This window comes from Girardinichthys multiradiatus, chromosome 21 (assembly GCF_021462225.1).
Source record: "Girardinichthys multiradiatus isolate DD_20200921_A chromosome 21, DD_fGirMul_XY1, whole genome shotgun sequence".
NCBI lineage: Eukaryota > Metazoa > Chordata > Actinopteri > Cyprinodontiformes > Goodeidae > Girardinichthys > Girardinichthys multiradiatus.
The window spans coordinates 38,252,075-38,272,638 of record NC_061813.1 but is presented as its reverse complement, the minus strand read 5'-3'; positions in this window follow the sequence as shown (position 1 = coordinate 38,272,638).

Genomic DNA, 20,564 nt, shown 5'->3' with positions numbered 1-20,564 from the left:
TCTAATTTTATGAGACATAGAATTTTGGGTTTTCATTCTCTGCAAGCCACAATATTCGAAATTAAATTAAATAAAGCCTGAAATATTTCATTTTATATGTAATGGATCTATATATAAGTTTCACTTTCTGAAATTAGGGACAAAAGTGACTGGGCTTATTGAATTTTTTTAGATGCACCTGTATGTTGGTGCTTAACTGCTGATTTGACACATTCTCCTCCTTCACCAGAGCCAATTTTTCTGCATGTTTTAGATGTCTCTCTCCGACACGACTGAATTAATTTCTGAATTACCTCCGCAGATTAGCTCCAAGGTCTGCAGAGGCCTGATAATGAACTGTCCATGTGGTTCAGATGTGTTGAACCAGTGGAACATCTAAAACATGCAAGACAATGGTTCTTGTTTCATTGTAAATAGTAAAAATGTAGATGAGCTAATTCTTTAATAAATGTCTTCGCTACATCAACATATTTTCTATCTTCCTTTGTCTTAAGTAGGATTTAATCCTCACTCGCAAGTCAAATTTAAAATGCTGAATTGTAGAGAGCTACTTTACTGCAACTTTTAGATGCATCCCTTCTCCTACACACCTGACTCAAATAATTGGCCTTTTACCGAGCCTCTGCAAACCTGAATGACCTGCTGAAATGCTGAGATGCATCTAAACGTCGCAGGATGGTAGCTCCCGAGGACTGGAGGCTCCTCTGCCTAAACATTTACAAATCTAAAGAGAGTTTCATCCCTCTGTTACATAATTTGTTTGTTTTTGTAAATTATTACAGTTGTGACAGTTGAAAACTCTCATATTTCCAGTCATATAAATTTTATTAAACAATTATGAAAATCACCAAATTTATGATATTAGTTTTCAGCAGGAGATGCTCACCTTTTTTATTTTGTTTCTGAGCTCCTCAGACTTTGGATCAATGCACCTCAGTCTTCCTTTATGGTTTTTGATTCTACCGGGAGAAGAAAAGGACAGTGAGCACAGCAGAAGACTGCAGGATAGTGACAAACATGGAAACACGTCACTGTAGTTTTGCTTCATTCGAGTCCCGCCACACTTACATGAAGGCATGAATGTTGCAGTCCAGACGTTTCTGTTCGTAGCACTGTTTGATTCTGGGAAAGGTTCTGTTGCTGAGGTTCTGACAGCAGTCTAACTTTATGATGGGAGAGAAGGACTCCACTACATCGTCCACCAACAGACACAGAAAGAGAAAACACAGCCATCAGCTTCACGTATGGTTTTACCCTTGCAGCAACACTGTAGAAACGACCCAACATACGGTGGAAACTATCTGTCAAATAGCATCACTGTTGCCATGACAAGAGGATTTAATCTCTTCTTATGGCGAGATTAAATACTCTGGTTGCAAGATGTTTACTTTCCTTATTCTGTTTTTATCAGATTTTCTAATAATCTGACAACATTAAGAGGGTCAGCTTCCTGGTTATAGAGCAGAAATGTCAAACTGATTTCAAATTCCTGTTCTTTAAGTGTTCTTCTGATTTAAAAGATCTTTCTACAAAGCCTTTAATTCAATATATTATTTATTAGCACTTTGTTTCCCAAAAAACGAGGCATTTAGTGATATACAGAGGTGGGTAGAATACCAAAACATTGTACTGTAGTAACAAGAAGCACTACTTTAACATATTTCTAGTTGAGTAAAAGTAAAACGTAGCAATCCAAGAAATTACTCAAGAAAGAGTAAAAAGTATTTGGTAAAAAGGATATTTAAGTACTGAGTAAGTACTGTTTTACTATTCAAAATTATGTAAACAGACAGACCATAATATAAAGTTATGTTCAGATTTCTTTTGTTTCAAAGACTAAAAGAAAGTAATTAATACAAATAATTTTTTTTTTTAAATAAACACTTCTCAAAATCAATTTTTTGAAAACATGAAACATATAAACCTATTTCTGACATTACATGTTGTACGTATGTTAGAACAGGACAAACTACCTCCAGTGACAATATATACCGTTTACTGTGTATTACCTTTACCTCCATGTCATAGAAGTCTCAGCAGATAAAAGTAACATTAAAACAACAAGATTGTGTTAAAAAAGAAAACTCATTTTAGTGAAACTTAAACCATATGTCTGTCTGCTGCATTTTGGGTTAAAATGTGCTTGCTCATTATTCAGTAAAGTTACTTACCGTGGGTAGAGCTGCCAGACATTTTACTCAAGTAAGAGTAGGAATACTTCATGATGTTACTTAAGTAAAAGTAAAAAATATGGTTCAGTGAAACTACTCCTAAAAGTCCATATTTGTCAAAAGGTTACTCAAGTAAATGTAACTGAGTAAATGTAACTAGTTACTACCCACCTCTGGTGATATATTTTGTCTCTGCAACTTTTTCCTGCCAGTTAAATGTTTAAAAACAAGAACACACAACTAAGCCTTTAACAGCAGTCCAATTGCCCTGCAGAGGATAGTGAGGGGAGCTTAGAATTGTTCAGAATCTTTTCCAGAGCCTCTGCAGGAACATTTAAACATCATCAGTGCCTCTAAAATCCTCTACAGGAGCTTTCTGAACTGAATGGTACCACAAGATCATAAGCAGAACCAGCGTTCTGCCTTAAGCTGTTGAACCTGCAGCTAAAATAATAAACCTCATGTTACTGCACTTCTTTCATATTTTTATATGTTTAATCATTTTCACATTAATCTGCTGTGAACTAATGGTTATGCATCAAAATGGCAATTATTAAAAAGAATGAATTTAAATAAATTGCTGTCAAATAAAATAATATATATATATATATATATATGAAAGAATGACAGAAACAGAGAAAATGAAGTATAAAGCAGCAGCAAATTAAAACAATGCTCTTCTGGTGGGAAAGATTTTTCCCACTGTCAGATTATCTTCACTGAAAGATTTCCTTCAAGACAGAAAACATCCTGTTCTTACCTTCTGATAGTGAGATGAACATGAGAGCAGCCAGGCTGAGCAGAAAGATCCAGCAGCTGTAAGAAAGAGTCGACATGATGAGCAGAACCAAGGTGAACTCTGAATCTGAGGAAGTCTACAATCTGCTCAGCTTCTCAAAGTGTGATGAAAGAACCAGAGAGGAAGGACCTTATATACCAGAACCACTCTCAGAAAACGGGAAGCTGTGTTGACGCGTCTGCAGTGGAAATAACTACTAACTGGACCTCAGGGTCACACACACTGAGAACTATCCACAGTCTGCCCCATCAGTAGGATGAAAATAAACCTGGAACGGTTCAGACACGTTTCTTTGGCTTTTAACTGGGTTTGGGAGCAAATTACTTCTGTTTTATCCTCGCTACACTGGCTGCCTATCCATTTCAGAGTTCATTTTAAATGATTTTATTTGTTTTAGAAGTCTTAATGGTCTTGCCCCACACTACCTCTCTGAGCTACGGTCGTTTCTCCTACATTATGGAACGCACTGCCATAAAAAATTAGAAAGGCCTCCTCACTACGCATTTTTAAATCTGCTTTGAAGATCCACCTTTTCTGTTTGGGTTTAAACCCGTACCAGGTGTTCATTTTATTTGGATTTTATTGATTTATTATTATTATTTATTTTCTGATGTAGATGTTCTGTATTGTTGCTGATATTTTATTTATATTTATTTTATTTTTAATATTGTATTGTGTTTTTTTATTTATTTTTTATTCATTTTATGTTCACCAGTCAGTGCTTGCTGTTTTTAAAGTGCTTTATAATTAAAGTTGGCTTGTTTTCATCAAGAAATCAAATAATCAAGATAGTATAACATAAGATAATACATTTTATTATTTTCTTCAGACTTTCTTGCTATAGTATGAGCAATTTTTTTTTCACACCCCTTGAACCTTTGCACATTTTGTCACATGACCTCCACAAAGTTTCATGTATTTTATTGGGATTTTATATGATATTTTTTATGTAATTGTGAAGTGGAAGGACGAAAAATCTGCAAAGTGTGAAATGCATTTGTGTTCGGCTCCCTTCACTCTGATAGTCCTAAATACAATCAAGTGCACTCAACTTAATCAGAGGAGCAGCCAAGAGGGCAATGGCAAGTCTGGAGGAGCTGCAGAGATCCAGAGCTCAGGTGGGATAATCTGTCCACAGAACAACTATTTTTCATCTACTCTACAAACCTGCACTTTATGGAAGAGTTACAAGAGGAAAGCCATAAGAAGTCATGTTTGCAGTGTCCCAGACCACAGATAATATGTGGAGGAAGAAGCTAAAAACCAAAACATTTTATGTTTTAGTTTACATGCAAAATACTATGTGTGGTGACTCTGGAAGACATTGCACATAACCCTGAACACATCATTCTCACTACATTTGCTGTGGGGACACAGCAAACATGTGCTTTGGTCAGATTAGATCAGAATTTAATATTTTGGCCAACGTGTAAATACTATGCATACTAAAACACTGACTGCACTTCATCATGATTGCATCATCCCCATAATGAGACATGATGGTGGCAGCATAATCTGCAGGGATGTTTTTCTTCTGCAGGGACCAGGATGTTGGTCAGAGTTGCTAAATACAGGACAATCCCAAAAGAAAACTGGGGTGGTGGTTCACTTTTCATCAGAACCACGAGCCTAAAGGGCTGAATACAAATGCATGACCTGCTTTTCAGATATTAATCTGTAAAAATAAAAAAACATAAAAAATGACAGAATGTTAAAAAAACCTCAAGAAATCTAAATGCTGTAAATCAGCTCCTGTCATACGCAGTATTTGAAAATAGTAACACAGATCATGTTGCAATGAGCTGATTTACACCTGACGAATTATTCCAGAGGACATGACGAACCAACAGCTGAATGTTTTCTAGCAGTCGTCTAGGAAACAAGACAGGGAATCACTCAAACTTCCTGTCCTACTCAGAAAAATAAAACCAGTGGAGTATTTTTAGCTCCAACCGATAACCTAATTAACTCAATAAGACAGTAATTGCTGTGTGAATTACTCATGTAGATGGAATGTATGTAAATATGCTGTGTCAAAATAAGGTGAGATCTTTCCATGTAATCCATGCAACATTCATGAACTGCTCACAGTTAAATCCATAAAAATTACAATAAATATCCTTATGTGTAATCCATCCAACAATTATTAAAATTCACAGTTAAAGCAGTAGAGAATGAAACAAGCATATTCTCACATTCTGGGACTGAGAGACTGGAGAGGCCTGTGTGGAGTCACATATTAACTGTCTTACCTTTTGCAGAAGTATAAACAACAAGTGTAACCAAGGAAATTATGTATGATGATTTTCCATTTTTTACAAGTATTAAATGAAATGAGTAATCTTTGATTATCAAGTTAAAAGACGTATGATTGAAATATGATTGAGAACTGATAATTAAAATGAAAAAAACATTAAGGTTTAAAATTCTCAATATGAAAGAGATATAATGTTGAACAGTTGTGATGTATGAATAAAAAGAATGAAATTATGGTTTTATAACTGTGTTTAAAACTGAATGCAGAAAGCTGAGAAGACAAGTGAGCCAGAACAAAGCAAGCAAAGTGCATCTGACTAGTGGGGTCGACCTCCCTTATTATGCTGTCATCAACTCTCCCATTGCCACTTGCAACAAGGGAGAAGACCTGAAAGATTACAGAGAGAAAATGTGAGTAGCCCTGGAAGAAGGACTGAATGCTGCCATCAACCACAGCCTGAGAAGGATAACAATACCTAGATGGACTGAGATCACATGACCTGCCATGGGAGTCGGCAGAAAAAGTGGCCGTTGCAACAGCACACCATGTAGTAAAGAATCTGCTGACAGATGCCTCAATGACCGAAATAGTCATCGTTACTTCCCTTAGCCAGCATGAGAGTCGGAGGAAGAGAGAGTTGGTGGTAGTAGAAAGGATGGACTAGAAGAAGCCGAAAGGTCCCCCTCACTTAGAGATACCAAGAATCCAACAAGGGAACGAAATCAAACCACACCCTGATGAACAATGCTACCTGCAGGAGAGTGAGACCAACCAAGCGTCCTCCCTGGAGAAAAGACCAAAATCAGCAAAGAAAGACGGAGCTACCCCTTCAACCTCTGTGCAGGCTGTGGAACGTAGCCTAGCTAATCACCGCCTGGAAGACCCAGATAAAACAGAGCGGGTTCCAACAAAATATTTAAAAGCAAAGAAGAAGATAAAACAAAATCCAGCCAAACAGGAGCTCCTGAGTCCAATCAAAATGGAGCCCTTGAACCCAGAAAGAGAAGACAGTGAAATCAGTGGCTCGGAAGAAGAAGAACCATCAGAACATAAGACCTTTGGGGCAGTGAAAGCCTGTTTTCAATCCCAGTGCAGCCGGCAACCCCTCACAAGCCACTCAAAGTAGGACAGAGAAAAGGAGAAAAGAGAGCAGTGGAAGTGGTTGACATCTACCGGGTCTCAGAAAGAATGGCCAGAGACCTGACATAGGGGCCGGTTCAAGCGAATCATGGATGTCGAGCGTACATACCAGAAACTGGACAGAGAGACTCCCATATCCCGGCTGTATGGGTTGACCGCCTGGAAGACAAAGTCGAACTCAGGGTAAAAGCAACAGTTGGGGAATAAGCCAACATCCTAATGATGCCATCCTACCACACCCTAGCAACTTATCAGCATGAAGTATGTGGTCAATTCAATGCAGGACACCGTGGACAGCGGCTGGAAGGTCTGACCATCAAGAGCACCATCCGCTGGGTCTCAGTGTGCATGGATGTCGCGGGTCCCATGGGGATAACAGGGAAGAAATGTGAGCAATACCTCGTGGTGCTGGTAGACTCAATGTCAGGGCATGTAACTGTAAGAACAGCAAGGAGAGCCAATGGCAGCAGTGTCGTTGCCATGCTGGAGCAAGTCTGTAGTTCCCTTGGGGTGCCTGAGGAACTGTGAACAGACAATGGGACTCATTTTCACATCGCACAGGTTGATCACCGGTGTCAGAAATTTGGGGTAATGAGAATTTACTCTCCACCATACACTCCCCAAGCAAACGGAGTGGTGGAACGCACCATAGGTCTGGTGAAAAACTGGATGGCAAAAAATGCTAATTCTCGTGACTGGAGCACCAAAGCTGTAGAAATAGGGCAAGCACTGAATGACAGACATTGTTAGGTATTATTCAATCAACTCAGAGGCAAGGAACGACCCCGAGTCAGTTTTACTTGCAACAAGGGTAGCTGACTTTGCAGTGCAGACTACAAAGTGTTGGCACCCCTCTCTCTTTATTTATACATGCTGGTTCACACACAGTTCAACAAACATTCAGGGGGTGTGTGTGTGTGGGGGGGGGGGGGGGCTCAGAAAGGTTAGGGTTCATGTGTCTTGATTTTAAACAGAGAGGGAGTGGGAACTGGTACTAGCAGCCCCTAGATGTTGCTGATAAAAGCATAACTCACTCCTCTCCTCCATCTCCCTTTCTGTGGCATGTGGGAGGGAAAAGCACTTAGAGCAGACATGAGTGATAAACAATACAAAAGTTTTCAAACCCTAACAGACATCAAGTCAGTAGACCCTCCCCTGCAGCAGAACTCAACCAACGACCATTTTCTTCACAAGAAGTGGGGCGGAGCTCCAATGAGAAAACAGGGAAGCCAAAGTCTAAGGTGCCATTCCGTGAGGGACAACGAGTGTGGGTGAGAGCACGAGATCACCCTGTGTTGACAGCAGTGAAATCCAAGTACGATACCACTGACATTGTGAAGCAAGTATTAGATCGTAACACAGTGTTGTTACAGAAGAGAGGGATCCAATGAGTTGAGCAACTCAAGCCATTTCTCAGCTAAGGATAACCAGAAACCGGAGAAATGTCCAGCGAACCAAGCATCATGCCATCCTACATCAGACTGGCCACTGTATATGGGGTGGTTGCCATGCGAAGAACCACTTCAGGGCTTTGGGCAGGAATCGCCTTGAAAAAATTGGAACTTGCTGAAAAAGGATTCCTGTCAACAGAAGATGAAATGTGGTGGCGAGAGGTCAAGGACTGTTGCGCAATCTGCATGGCTCCAAATCAGCTCAAGGTCCGCTGGGAAGGGTCAGGACGAGAGAAACCACTACATCACAACACCGGTGGCGACGAGCCATACAAGCCCGTCAAGGTAACAGGCATCTTCATTTGTGGGGGGTGCCGAATCACCACTCTCCCCAGAGTGGTCTTTGTGACCTAGTGGGATCTGCATGAGGAAAGGCCAAGACAGTGTACCTGCCTGTGGTACGGTTCATTTCTTAAGTACTGTGACTCTTGCGGAGCCCAGACAAGATCAGGAAGGCTGATGCAGGTGGTTCAAGCAGAAGAGTGGCAAATAAAGCGATTTCATGATTCACTCAGATCCATTAAACCGCATCCTAATGAAGGGAGGCCTGCACCATATAGACAGGCCACCCAGGACCAAGACAGTGTGGTATTAATAGCTCAACCATCAGCTCCCCCACTTTATCAAGGGTTATGTGGGACCGAAGGATGGGGTCACCTGAATGATGGCCTGGATGGGGGACCAACAGATCTGCTGACAGCATCAATCAGGGTGTCCAGGCCATATGATCCAGCCTCTGGCCAGGTAAGCCGCCCACCTTTAACCACCACAGGGCATCCCCTGGTGTTTCAAGTGTATATCACGAAGGTGTCGGCACTGCACTGGAATAACCTCCCACAATGAAGAACAACAGGCGCAGCCATGTGGATGGTTCAGGCCCTGGGAGTTGACAACCTGGGGACAAGTTGTTGCAAATCCAGACCTCCCCCTGGAAGACTTGCCCGACACTCCCAAGGAAAGGGGTGCTCGGTGTACAGGGCTATACTACTACACCACCAGTTTAGACACCTGGGGCAGCCATGGAGCCAAACCCAAACAGAAGGTGGGAGTGTTCATCGTAACCTCTGAAAACTGGCATTGCGATAGGGTGCTACATATTCCAGGAACTGTGGCCCATTGGACAGACACACCAACTGACCCTGGCTCCACCCAGAAAGTACAACCGGCAGTGCAAATGGTTGTAGTCCCATTTAGAACAATAAGAGTCATTCCAGAGCAACAAAAAGTAGACCCTGGAAAGGGAAGAGTTGCAGCAGCATACATTAATACATGCTCACATTCCTGGCCTTGGCCCTCTTTGCCACAGAAGTGGAGATTGACAAGAAAGGACAAAAACTGACGGACCAACAGGAAAAAGGGATAAAAGTTGTCAGGCGTCAAAAGAGAAGAAGAAGACGAGGAAAAGAAAAAGAATGTTCTCGCACAAACGAATGTTCTCCATCAAATTCACAGACGAATTTCAGAGTAAAAGTCAAGCCTAACACATGGAATGGCCTGAATCGAGGAGTCCCATATCTAAAATTGCCATCAGGATAAATTTTTTTAGACAAGCCCAAAACTGATTTCACCCCTTTCTACCCAGCTTCAGAAAGTTATTTTGTTTCCAATACTGAATACCACAGAACGACAGATCTGCTGCAACCAGACCACGCTGGAAGATGCCAAGCCCTGCCTAGGAACACAAGTAACTTTTTCGTCTCCTACCACTCAATGTCCTGGCAGGGCTACAAAGGGTGTGATCCGCTGACTACTTGGGTCACTATCTCGCCAGAATGGCCCGAAAGCCTGCCATGGATATTCAACTCAGTCCATCCTCAGGTGGGAGGAATAGATTTGGAAATCAGATGGGGACCGCATTATCAAGAACCATTTCAAGGCATGTATCATGAAGTTTCAGTAACTGGAGCAGTAATTTGGGCCAATTCACCTGCAATGTCAAAAGAAGTGAAGAAAAGAGAATGTCTACCTGGCTGTTATGTTTTCAACAACACCCAATTACCTATTTCTTTGGAAGTAAGCACAGTTTATCCTAACCCTCCACACCAACACTGTACCATTCAAGCTGGAGAGGGACCATCGAACTTAACCCATGTTAAGGACGCTCATGGTTCTTCAAAATATGCCAACCAAAATTGCTGGAACACAACCTCTCCTAACGTCTTTTTGCCTTGGGCAGAATACCTAAAAGAACCAGTCTGTGTCTTTCGTGAAGTCCAAAACACCAATTTCACCAGACTGAAAAAGGTTCTAGAGAGAAACCCAGCATGGATTAACGACTCCACGACCCAACAACTTGTCAACCTGGTCTATCTACAACCTTAAACTCACTGACGAGGGAGTAATAATATGGGTGAGAATCCTGCACCAACTCATCCGCCGTAAAATTCGCTGCAATTGGATACACCCTGACCGAGGGGTCCCGGAGTGGCACTGCGACTGGGCTTGTCAACCCTTGGTACAGTTTAAAGGCCAAGGTTATTGGGAGCCTGAAGTCATCCACAGGGCTCCTTCAAGAGTTGTGAGTTGCCCAGCCTGGTTTCCCTGTTGGGAATTTTGGGGAAATATGAGTTAAATTGTGACGAGAATGTGTCCACTAAACCAGACACATCCAAGCAGACCAGCAACCACACCGAATCGGGCCTTGTCATCCCTGCAAAAAGTCCCAACGCAACAGCGCAGAATCCCACACGCACCACTGACACCCCTAGGCCTAAAGACACTACGTCAACCAAGAATCATACAAGTTACCCATTGGCCTTTCGGAATCGAGAAACCCTGCAGGAATGTATTAATACCAAGCTCAGATATTTGTCCAGCTTTTTTTGGAACATATTCACTCAATGCTGCACTCAGAACTATCTGCCTTAGCCCTTCTTTACACTCATCGAGTCTACCTCTCCTTCATAACCTCCTGGTCAAAAACCATCTGGACTCAACACGAAGAATGGCTGAACACGACGATTCCCTGGGTATGGAAGGGTTATGGTGTTCCCCACTTCAAAGGAGGTTCCCCGAGGGTGAAAGCCAAACACATGAAGGTTTAAAAGGACCTTATTATGCAGATATGTATGTTCAAAAACTACCTAAACCAGATGAACTGTTGAATGTAACGGCAGGAGATTTTCATAAAATTGATCAGTGTGTGCCACAACAAGTTTTAGACAGTCTTAACAATTCTGTGTGGTCAAGCAATGGAGCTTTTCCTCGATGTGACCTGTGGCAAGCTGACATTTCAGTCATGTCAACATGGCAATATGACTGCTCAATCGTAAATAAAATCAAAACAGCAAAAATGCTCCTGCAGGCCTGTTCCTGGGACACAGCAGAGATTGGTCCCGAACCTGGTGGGGATTGCAGGAGTATGAAGATGAAGAATGGGTCATTCCCTGTTTGTCTCAGACCGATAACTACTGGGTCAAATACCAATATTTAGTAACGATTTACTCCAAAGAGCAAGACATTTGGCCGCATCCCTTATATTGCCCAGAAAGATTTGTTCACCCAAGACCCTGGCGTATGGAGTACAACACTGCCCGTACTCAGTGCATCATAGGCCTTGCCCGTAGACCCTGTCAAGAGCTCACAGGTTGGACTGAATTATGCCAATCTCATTATGATAACAAGTACAACACCTATGCACATGAAGTTGTGTGGAAGAAAATTGGAGGAGTGTGGAGAAGATCTCTCGGTGGGGGCTCGACCTGTGCTGAAGCCGTACTGGGACACAATCTGAGGTATAGGAAAAGCATCATGGATGTTATTGTGCTCTAGCCGAATTGTATGCTTTTAGACAGCACTTATGCTCTGGCAACATAAATAAGGGTTTAGACTGGGTAGGGTATAATCTTTTTTTACTCTAATCTCACGTGTGAGCCACCTAAAAAAACCTGGAAGAATTGTGGGGAAGGAGCGTATCAGCATGCTTGTAGTTGGTATGAGACATTAGGACACTCAGTCAGCAATGTAGATACTACAGTTGCCCAGGAAGCCGGACACATTATTGGGGAAGGGGTTTCAGTAATTGAAAGTTGGATCGCTAATTTGTTTATGGTGCTTTGGCCTTATTTGCTTGCTGCTGTAGGAGTGATTATTGTAGTCATGTTATGTAATGTCCTTGCGCAACACTTTCTTTGGTCCATGCTCAGCCCTGGAAGGAGGAGTTATCAGCCTCTCCCCTTGAGGGAGGGGCCACCCCGGGTATAAGACCCAGGGCTTGGGGAGTTTTGGGTCACTCTGAGTTCCGGGTTTGAAGACAGCCGGTGACCCTAGCCTTTGCAGTCGCTTATCATCCTGACTACCAATTCCACCACTATCTCCAAGCCTGTCCAAGTGAGTACAATGGAGTTTTATGCGCTTCTCTGTGGATGGCTATGCTACTGCCACACCGGGTCCTGGTCGGTCAGCCAACCATTACGGTTTCTCATTGTGTTTCAAGGATATGTCAAACTAATCTTTGGCCATTTCTGGATACGCAGATGGAAAGTGGCATTATCTCTGTTTGCGTCCTATCGTATGGGTAGGGTTAACATTAACCGGAAGAGAAGCCTGATGGTAGCACTGTGGATTGTGTGGACACCATTGCCTTAGTGCTTGAGATACTGCTGAGCGGACCCCATGCCACCCGTCGCGCACCTGCTAAGATAGTATCTGCAATAATGGAGGCGCTCTTAGCTCTTGGTGTCATCGCATATTTAGGGCAACTAACTCTCTCTCTCAAAGGACAAGGCAAATGGATTTGGCTCGCAAAACTAGCTAGCTTGCTGGCTTGGAGCTTAGGATGGGGTGTACTCTCTCCTTTATTGGCTACAACTCACTTCTGATCTACCCATTATGGTTTGGCTTATGACCTATGCGTCTCTCTTCCATGACACCACTGCTTCCCCTCCTCAAGTGACACCCAAATTCCACCTTTTCGCTTCCCATGGCTGGCCACCCAGAGACGGAACAGAGAAGTAGTCTAGCACTACAGTCTCAATTTCGCTCGCTAGAAACGCATGCTTCTATAGTTAGTTCCATCTCTTCATTTAGTTTTCAACCCTGGAAGTGATTATCCAGGGTCAACATTATGTTCCTGAAATATCCACTTACGGGCCTCCAACATATCTCTCCAGGACACAATCTCTTGTTCCAGATATGGAATTTCAGCCTCAGTGCTCAGATACCTGTGGCTTATGCCTGAACCCCACTGGTGTCACCACTGTCTCTCTATTGCTGTCGACTATGCTACAGTGACAAGTGTTTTCTGCATTGAGGGTCCTGGGGCTCTTCCCTATATCTCCATGACTATGAGCCAAAGTCTTCAGACACGATACAAGGTGACCTGGACATCGGCCTTCAGGGCTGCTGCACACACCTTTAGGATACAGACACATTCATGGGGAATGTATCTCCCTATCATCAGTTACATTTGGGAATATCCTAAAGATCGATTCTGTTATGATTTGGGGCTGTTTGGCTTTTGGTTTTGGGCTTTTTCCTTATATGTTTTTCACTGCTCAAGTTTTGAGTCATGCTTCTGTTTATTATTTTTCTGGTCATGTTTTAGTCTTGTTCATGTTTTGTCAAGTTTGGTTTTGTTTGTATATTAGAGTCTCTGTTTTTGCTGCAGCCACGTTTTGTTCTGTCTGTCAATTAGTTTATTCGGTTCACCTGCTCCAAGTTAATCTGTCTCCGTGCTCCACCTGGTTTTCACTCCATATATACACACCTGTTCAGTTAGTCATCGGGGAAACATTTCTCATACCAAGTCTTGTTGTTTTTTGATCATGCCATGCCTGTCTCGCCTGTCGTTTTGTTGTTTTGTTCCTGCCTCCTGCTGTGAGTGAGTTTTTGTTATTAAACCTTTTTGCATTTACCATCACGCTGCCTGCTCGTCTGCATTCTGGGGTCCTATATCTTGCAAACCATAACAGATTCTGGTCGCCTACCCTGCATCTACTCGACGGGAGTATTGTTGCTATTGGCACCCATAGCTCCCCTGATTCACCTCCTCCAGGCACTGCGACAAAGGATGCTAGGTATCTATCACTAGTGCCGAAGGCAGTACTCAAACCTGTCACCACCAAGACAGTCACCTGTCAAACCTCTGTCGGTGATGACGAAGCGCAACACTAGCCTGCCTCACTGGAGGAGTTGATCTCCCATACGTCTGCAACGGGAGACGCCATTCGACACGACATGGATCCTCCACAGCTGTCTAATGGCTTTCTAGCCGAGGTCATGTCGGCAATCACTCCTCAACACTTCTCCCTCCCTCTGTCCCTACCCCCAATGCTCTCGCCTCTGCACACCCCTGTTGAAACCATCTCACATGGATGGCAGCAACTCCCCGCTGCTGATGGGTCTCCCTCAGCACCTGTCCTCCAGAAGGAGTCTGTCTCATCGCCCCTTTTGATGCATCCTGACTTTATTGACGAGTTTGAGATTCTCGACGCCTGTTCCCCGCCGCAAGTCCCTCGATCCCCATATTACTTAGAGTTCTTGGAAGATGAGGTCCTCTCCTTGTGTGTTTATAATACAGACCTTGATTTTCTCTGACTTTTGGGACTTTGGGCATGGATACAGAAGGGGGTGTCAAAATAAGGTGAGATCTTTCCATGTAATCCATGCAACATTTAGTAACTGCTCACAGTTAACTCCATAAAGGTTACAATAAATATCCTTATATCCTTATGTGTAATCCATCCAACAATTATTAAAATACACAGTTAAAGCAGTAGAGAGTGAAAAGAGCATATTCTCATATTCTGGGACTGAGAGACTGGAGAGGCCTGTATGTCGTCACATATTAACTGTTATATCTTTTGCAGAAGTATAAACAAGTGTAACCAAGGAAATTATGTAAATGAAATGAGTAATCTTTGATTATCAAGTTAAACAAGTATTAAATGAAATGAGTAATCTTTGATTATCAAGTTAAAAGACGTATGATTGAAATATGATTGAGAACTGATAATTAAAATAAAAAAAAACATTAAGGTTTAAAATTCTCAATCAGCTATATATGAAAGAGATATGATGTTGATCAGTTGAGATGTATGAATAAAATTGAAGTGATGGTTTTATAACTGTGTCTAAAAGTAAATTCAGAAAGCTGAGAGTGGAATGTTTAATACTGTGTAAAGGTTAAAACTGAGCAGATTAGGGAGAGAGCTGTAGGATGACTAGGAGTGACGAGAGCCGACTAGGAGCTGACAGCGAATCTTTTGAAGACCAACAAACAACACAAGGAAGGGAGGATGAGACTACAGCCAGCTGCATGGCTATTACTGGTATCTTCAAGGCCGAAAAACAGCACCAGAAAGTCACGGTGAACATGACTGAGTATTGAGCAATAACGTATTGGGCAATAGCATGTTGCGCCATAACGGAGAAGCCTAACAAAGGGCTGACCAGTGAGAGCATCTGCACTATAAAAGCAATGCCAAAAAAGGGACCTTTGGTTGTTTCCTCGCAGAAGACCAGAGAACAAGATCGGACGGAGAAAGACGCTACAGATGAAGCAGAGGACCAGAGACACAGTCCAGCTGATCAACAGCATTAAAAAGAGGATCAACACGTGTGCCCTGAAAGGACTGTGCCTCAAAATTAAGAATCTGATTTCATCTACAGCCTTTTTATCCAGACAACAGAAGTGAACTTGATCGGTGAACAGCTGATTGCTCTAAGTTTCAGGCTTCTGGAAGTCCTGAATCAACCTCATTTATGTCTCCGGGTTTCCTTTAACTCTTCAGCCTCTGGAAGCTACTGTCTTCTGAGACAAAGATCCTGTTTAACCATCGAGCCTGGAGTATTAGTGCCTGTCCACTCAGAGGAAGACAACTGAAGATTAAGCCGTCTTTCCTTCAAGAAATCGCTCGTCGTCACCCGAAGAAACATCCCCATCGGGTGCATGGATGAGCCTCCGTCTTCAAAGCCTCTCCAAACCCACTAGTTTCAGCATCAAGGAAAGACAGGTTGAGTTGATTGATTTATTTATATTATTGAAAGTCTCTGACTCGATGCAATTTGCTGGGTTTCCTTAGATAGAAAAACGTTTTATCCAATTTGAATAAATAACTGAATCTGACGGGCTGCACGGTGGCAGTTGCCTTGCAGCAAGAAGGTCCTAGGTTCGATTCCCGGCAGGGGCTCTTTCTGCATGGAATTTGCATGTTCTCCCCGTGCATGCGTGGGTTCTCACCGGGTACTCCGGCTTCCTCCCACAGTCCAAAGACATGCCTGTTAGGTTAATTGGTCTCTCTAAATTGCCCTTACGTGTATGAATGAGTGTTTGCTTGGTTGTTTGTGTGTTTGTGTGTTGCCCTGCGATGGACTGGCGATCTGTCCAGGGTGTACCCCGCCTCTCGCCCATAGACTGCTGGAGATGGGCACCAGCTCCCCCGCGACCCACTATGGAAAAGTGGTAGAAAATCACTGACTGAATCTGACTGCACTGTTCAATGGTTACGATTAATTGGAATGTATGTACCTGACTTTTGTGAAGTGCCTTGAGACAACATGTGTTGTGAATTCACGTGTTGTGAATTGGTGCTATATAAATAAACTGAATTGAATTGAAATTATTATGTGTTGTCGAATTTAAGCTGTTACTGACCCATGCAAAAGCCTTACTAATTAAAGAAAGCATATAAAATTCTAGATAAATCATGGACATTCAATTATTTAAGTCACCTTATTTTTGGTTGTAAAACGTCTTGTTGCCTGGTTTTAAGAGATTTTAGGAGGTTTTTATAGGTTGCCTTAGCCAGGTTTGTTAAAACAGCGCCTTTGGGGCCGAGTTACTAAAATTAACCTAACCCATATACCAAGACCCAGTTGTAATATTAGGAAATGAGCAGCCGTGAACAAAAGTGACTGTCGAGGAGTGGATGACTACAGTGGGCTACTCTGTCATCCAGACCTCCAGTTGAAGAAGGGCGAGACTTTTGGATGAAGGCTGTCAGAGGCTAGGCGAGTCATTTCCCGACACCAGCTTAAACAGAACTTTCAGTAAACCTGCTTAGTAAAATCTTTCAGGTTTAGGGAAGTCCGGACCCGTTGGATGGAGAGCTGGATTGAGCAATTTAGACATAGGGAAGTAGGAGGGAGGTGTTAGCTCATCAGACAATGAAAGCTACTATGTCAGAAATAATCAGGACACTTTGCTCTGTGTGTGAATGTTTGACAATGTCACGTCAGTTGGCGCTTCCTTTCAGTAATTTTCCACACCACACAGCGCTCATCAAAATTTAGAGCTGGTTTCTGTAAGTGATTGAAATAGCAGTAAAAGGTAATATACACTGATTGACTTGAGTTCTGTAACTGACCTTGAGGGAATAATTAAATAACAAAAGACATCAAGCTGTTCTACTTTTGAACCAGAAACAGCGGCAGAAGCGCCTGACCTGGGCTACAGAGAAGCAGCACTGGACTGTTGCTCAGTGGTCCAAAGTACTTTTTTCGGATGAAAGCAAATTCTGCATGTCATTCGGAAATCAAGGTGCCAGAGTCTGGAGGAAGACTGGGGAGAAGGAAATGCCAAAATGCCAGAAGTCCAGTGTCAAGTACCCACAGTCAGTGATGGTCTGGGGTGCCGTGTCAGCTGCTGGTGTTGGTCCACTGTGTTTTATCAAGGGCAGGGTCAATGCAGCTAGCTATCAGGAGATTTTGGAGCACTTCATGCTTCCATCTGCTGAAAAGCTTTATGGAGATGAAGATTTCATTTTTCAGCACGACCTGGCACCTGCTCACAGTGCCAAAACCACTGGTAAATGGTTTACTGACCATGGTATCACTGAGCTCAATTGGCCTGCCAACTCTCCTGACCTGAACCCCATAGAGAATCTGTGGGATATTGTGAAGAGAACGTTGAGAGACTCAAGACCCAACACTCTGGATGAGCTAAAGGCCGCTATCGAAGCATCCTGGGCCTCCATAAGACCTCAGCAGTGCCACAGACTGATTGCCTCCATGCCACGCCGCATTGAAGCAGTCATTTCTGCCAAAGGATTCCCGACCAAGTATTGAGTGCATAACTGTACATGATTATTTGAAGGTTGACGTTTTTTGTATTAAAAACACTTTTCTTTAATTGGTCGGATGAAATATGCTAATTTTGTGAGATAGGAACTTTGAGTTTTCATGAGCTGTATGCCAAAATCATCCGTATTAAGACAATAAAAGACCTGAAATATTTCAGTTAGTGTGCAATGAATCTAAAATATATGAATGTTAAATTTTCATCATGACATTATGGAAAATAATGAACTTTATCACAATATGCTAATTTTTTGAGAAGGACCTGTAGAAGAGAGGGCTGAGCACACAACCTTGTGGCGTCCCGGTGTTGACTGTGAGAGCAATGGAGGCACCGGTCCCAGCCTGATCCTCTGAAAGTGTACTGACAGAAAATTTAAATTGGTTTATTTATATAGCGCCAATTCACAACAAATGTGATCTTAAGGCAATTTACAAAGTCAATTTAATCGAATCAGACAGAGTCTTACATACCAATTAATCCTAACTGTCTAACAGTTCAGTCAGATTCAGTTATTTATTCAAATTGGACAAAACGTTTTTCTATCTAAGGAAACCCAGCAGATAGCATCCAGTCAGTGACTTGCAGCATTCACTCCTCCTGGATGAGCATGTAGAGACAGTGGACAGTTGCTTGCATTGACTTTGCAGCAATCCCTCATACTGAGCATGCATATAGCGACAGTGGAAAGGAAGCCTCTTTTTTATCAGAAAGAAACCTCCAGCAGAACCGGAACCAGGCTCAGTGTGAGCGGCCATCTGCCACAACCAACTAGGAGCTTGAGAGAACAGAGTAGAGACACAAAAAAATTAGGAAGCTCCTGAGCTGAAATAAATAAAGCCCCAGTGAGTCAAAATACTGACTCAGCAGGGCTGGATACAAAGGCACGCTTCAAAGTTTCATTTGGGAAACATTTTTGAAGACCATGAATCATTTATTTTCCACATTGAAATGATGCACTACTGTCTGTTGGTCTATCATAAAACTCTAATGTAACACAATGAAGTTCTCAGGTGTAAAAACATGTGAAAGGGTTTATGGGGTTTAAATATTTTTGTGAAGCTCTGTATTTCTGGAGAATTAATCTATGCCTTTTTAATGGAGCCTGGGTGAGGTGGAACTTTACTGAAGGGAACCCTTGACATACTTTGCATCATACTAACGCAGGGAAACACCCAAAAATATTCAGATTATCTCTGAGGCAGTTGCACATCGACCCACATTCTATGTAATTCCCCATCGGTGTCATGCAGCCGTCTTTTTGAGTTTATTAAAGTAACAGAGTCTCAAAATACTCGGCTGGTTTTATTCTTAGGCTTTTTTTGTCTGAGTGGGGAGAGGAAGTCTGAGTGATTTTCCATAGACGACAGGTTAAAATCACTGTCTTAGCAGCTGTTAGTTTGTAATGTTATCAGGAATAGTTTGTCAGCTGTAAATCAGCTCATTACAGCATGATGATATCTCTGATACTATGTAGTAAATGTTACACACTATACTTTATATGAGGTTTTAACAGAAGCAGTATTTCAGTTGGAACCAGATATTTACATACACTGCATAAAGAGACACAAAATCTCACTGTCTGAAAAAAAATCAGACTAAACCTTTCATGTTCGAGGTCAACTAGCAAATTGTTTCTCTTTGCTAAATGACACAAAATTAAGATACAGAATGTTTTAGATCATTTATTTCAACTATCATCAAATTTAGAGTTTTAAAAACATTGGCTTAGTATTTGGTAAAATTACCCTTTAAACTGTGTAATTTGGGTCAAGAGGCGTCTACAAGCTTGTCACAACACTTTATTACAACCATGGCTCATTCCTCCTGACAGAACCGACGTAAATGTGTCAGGATGTCAGCCGCCTTGCACATACACACACACACACACACACACACACCTTTTCAAACACATATTTTCTGTGGGACTGTTATCAGGACTTTACAATGGCTGCAGTAAAACATTGGCTTAGTTGTCTTTGAGCCACTTTGTAACTAATTTGCTGGTATGCTTAAGGTTATTGTCCTTTTGAAAGATGCATTTATTTCCAATTTTCAACTTCCTGGGCGGTTGTTTGAAATGTTGCTGCAATATTTTTTGATATTTTTCTTCACGATGCCACCTATTTTATGAAGTGCACCAGTCCTCCTGCAGCAAAACACCCACTCACAACATGATGCTGCCACCGCCGTACTTCCCAGTACCTCCAAATGCAACAAAGGTCATCATTTTTTCCCTGGGTGGAAACTGTAATCTGGCTTTTTTATGTTACTTTTGGAATAACTGCTCCTTACTGATAATGATACGCTTACCAGTTTCAACCAGCATCTTCCCAGTTGCCTAAAAAATTATCTCTCATTGTACGCTACCCATCTTTTACTGTGAGTTTTATGTTCTTTTGGTGATGCTCAGTGTTATTTTTGAACCAAATTTCTTGGAACTATGGTCCAAAAGTTCAAGCTTGACTCCTTTAGACTCTGTCTCAGAAGCAGTTATCTGCATGGATTTGGGTCCTGGATGTTTTCTTTGGAAGAAAAGGCTTCTGTCTAGCAACTCCACTTCTTAGTCCAGGCATAGGGAGAATAAGAGGGACTGTTGTCACGCATATAATCCAATTGTGTCTTTCTCAGTTTTGGAGAAATGCCATGTTTTAGTGTCATCATACTTGTTGCATAATTTATCCTATTATTTGATGACTGTCCTTACTGTGTCATGGTAAATAATGTG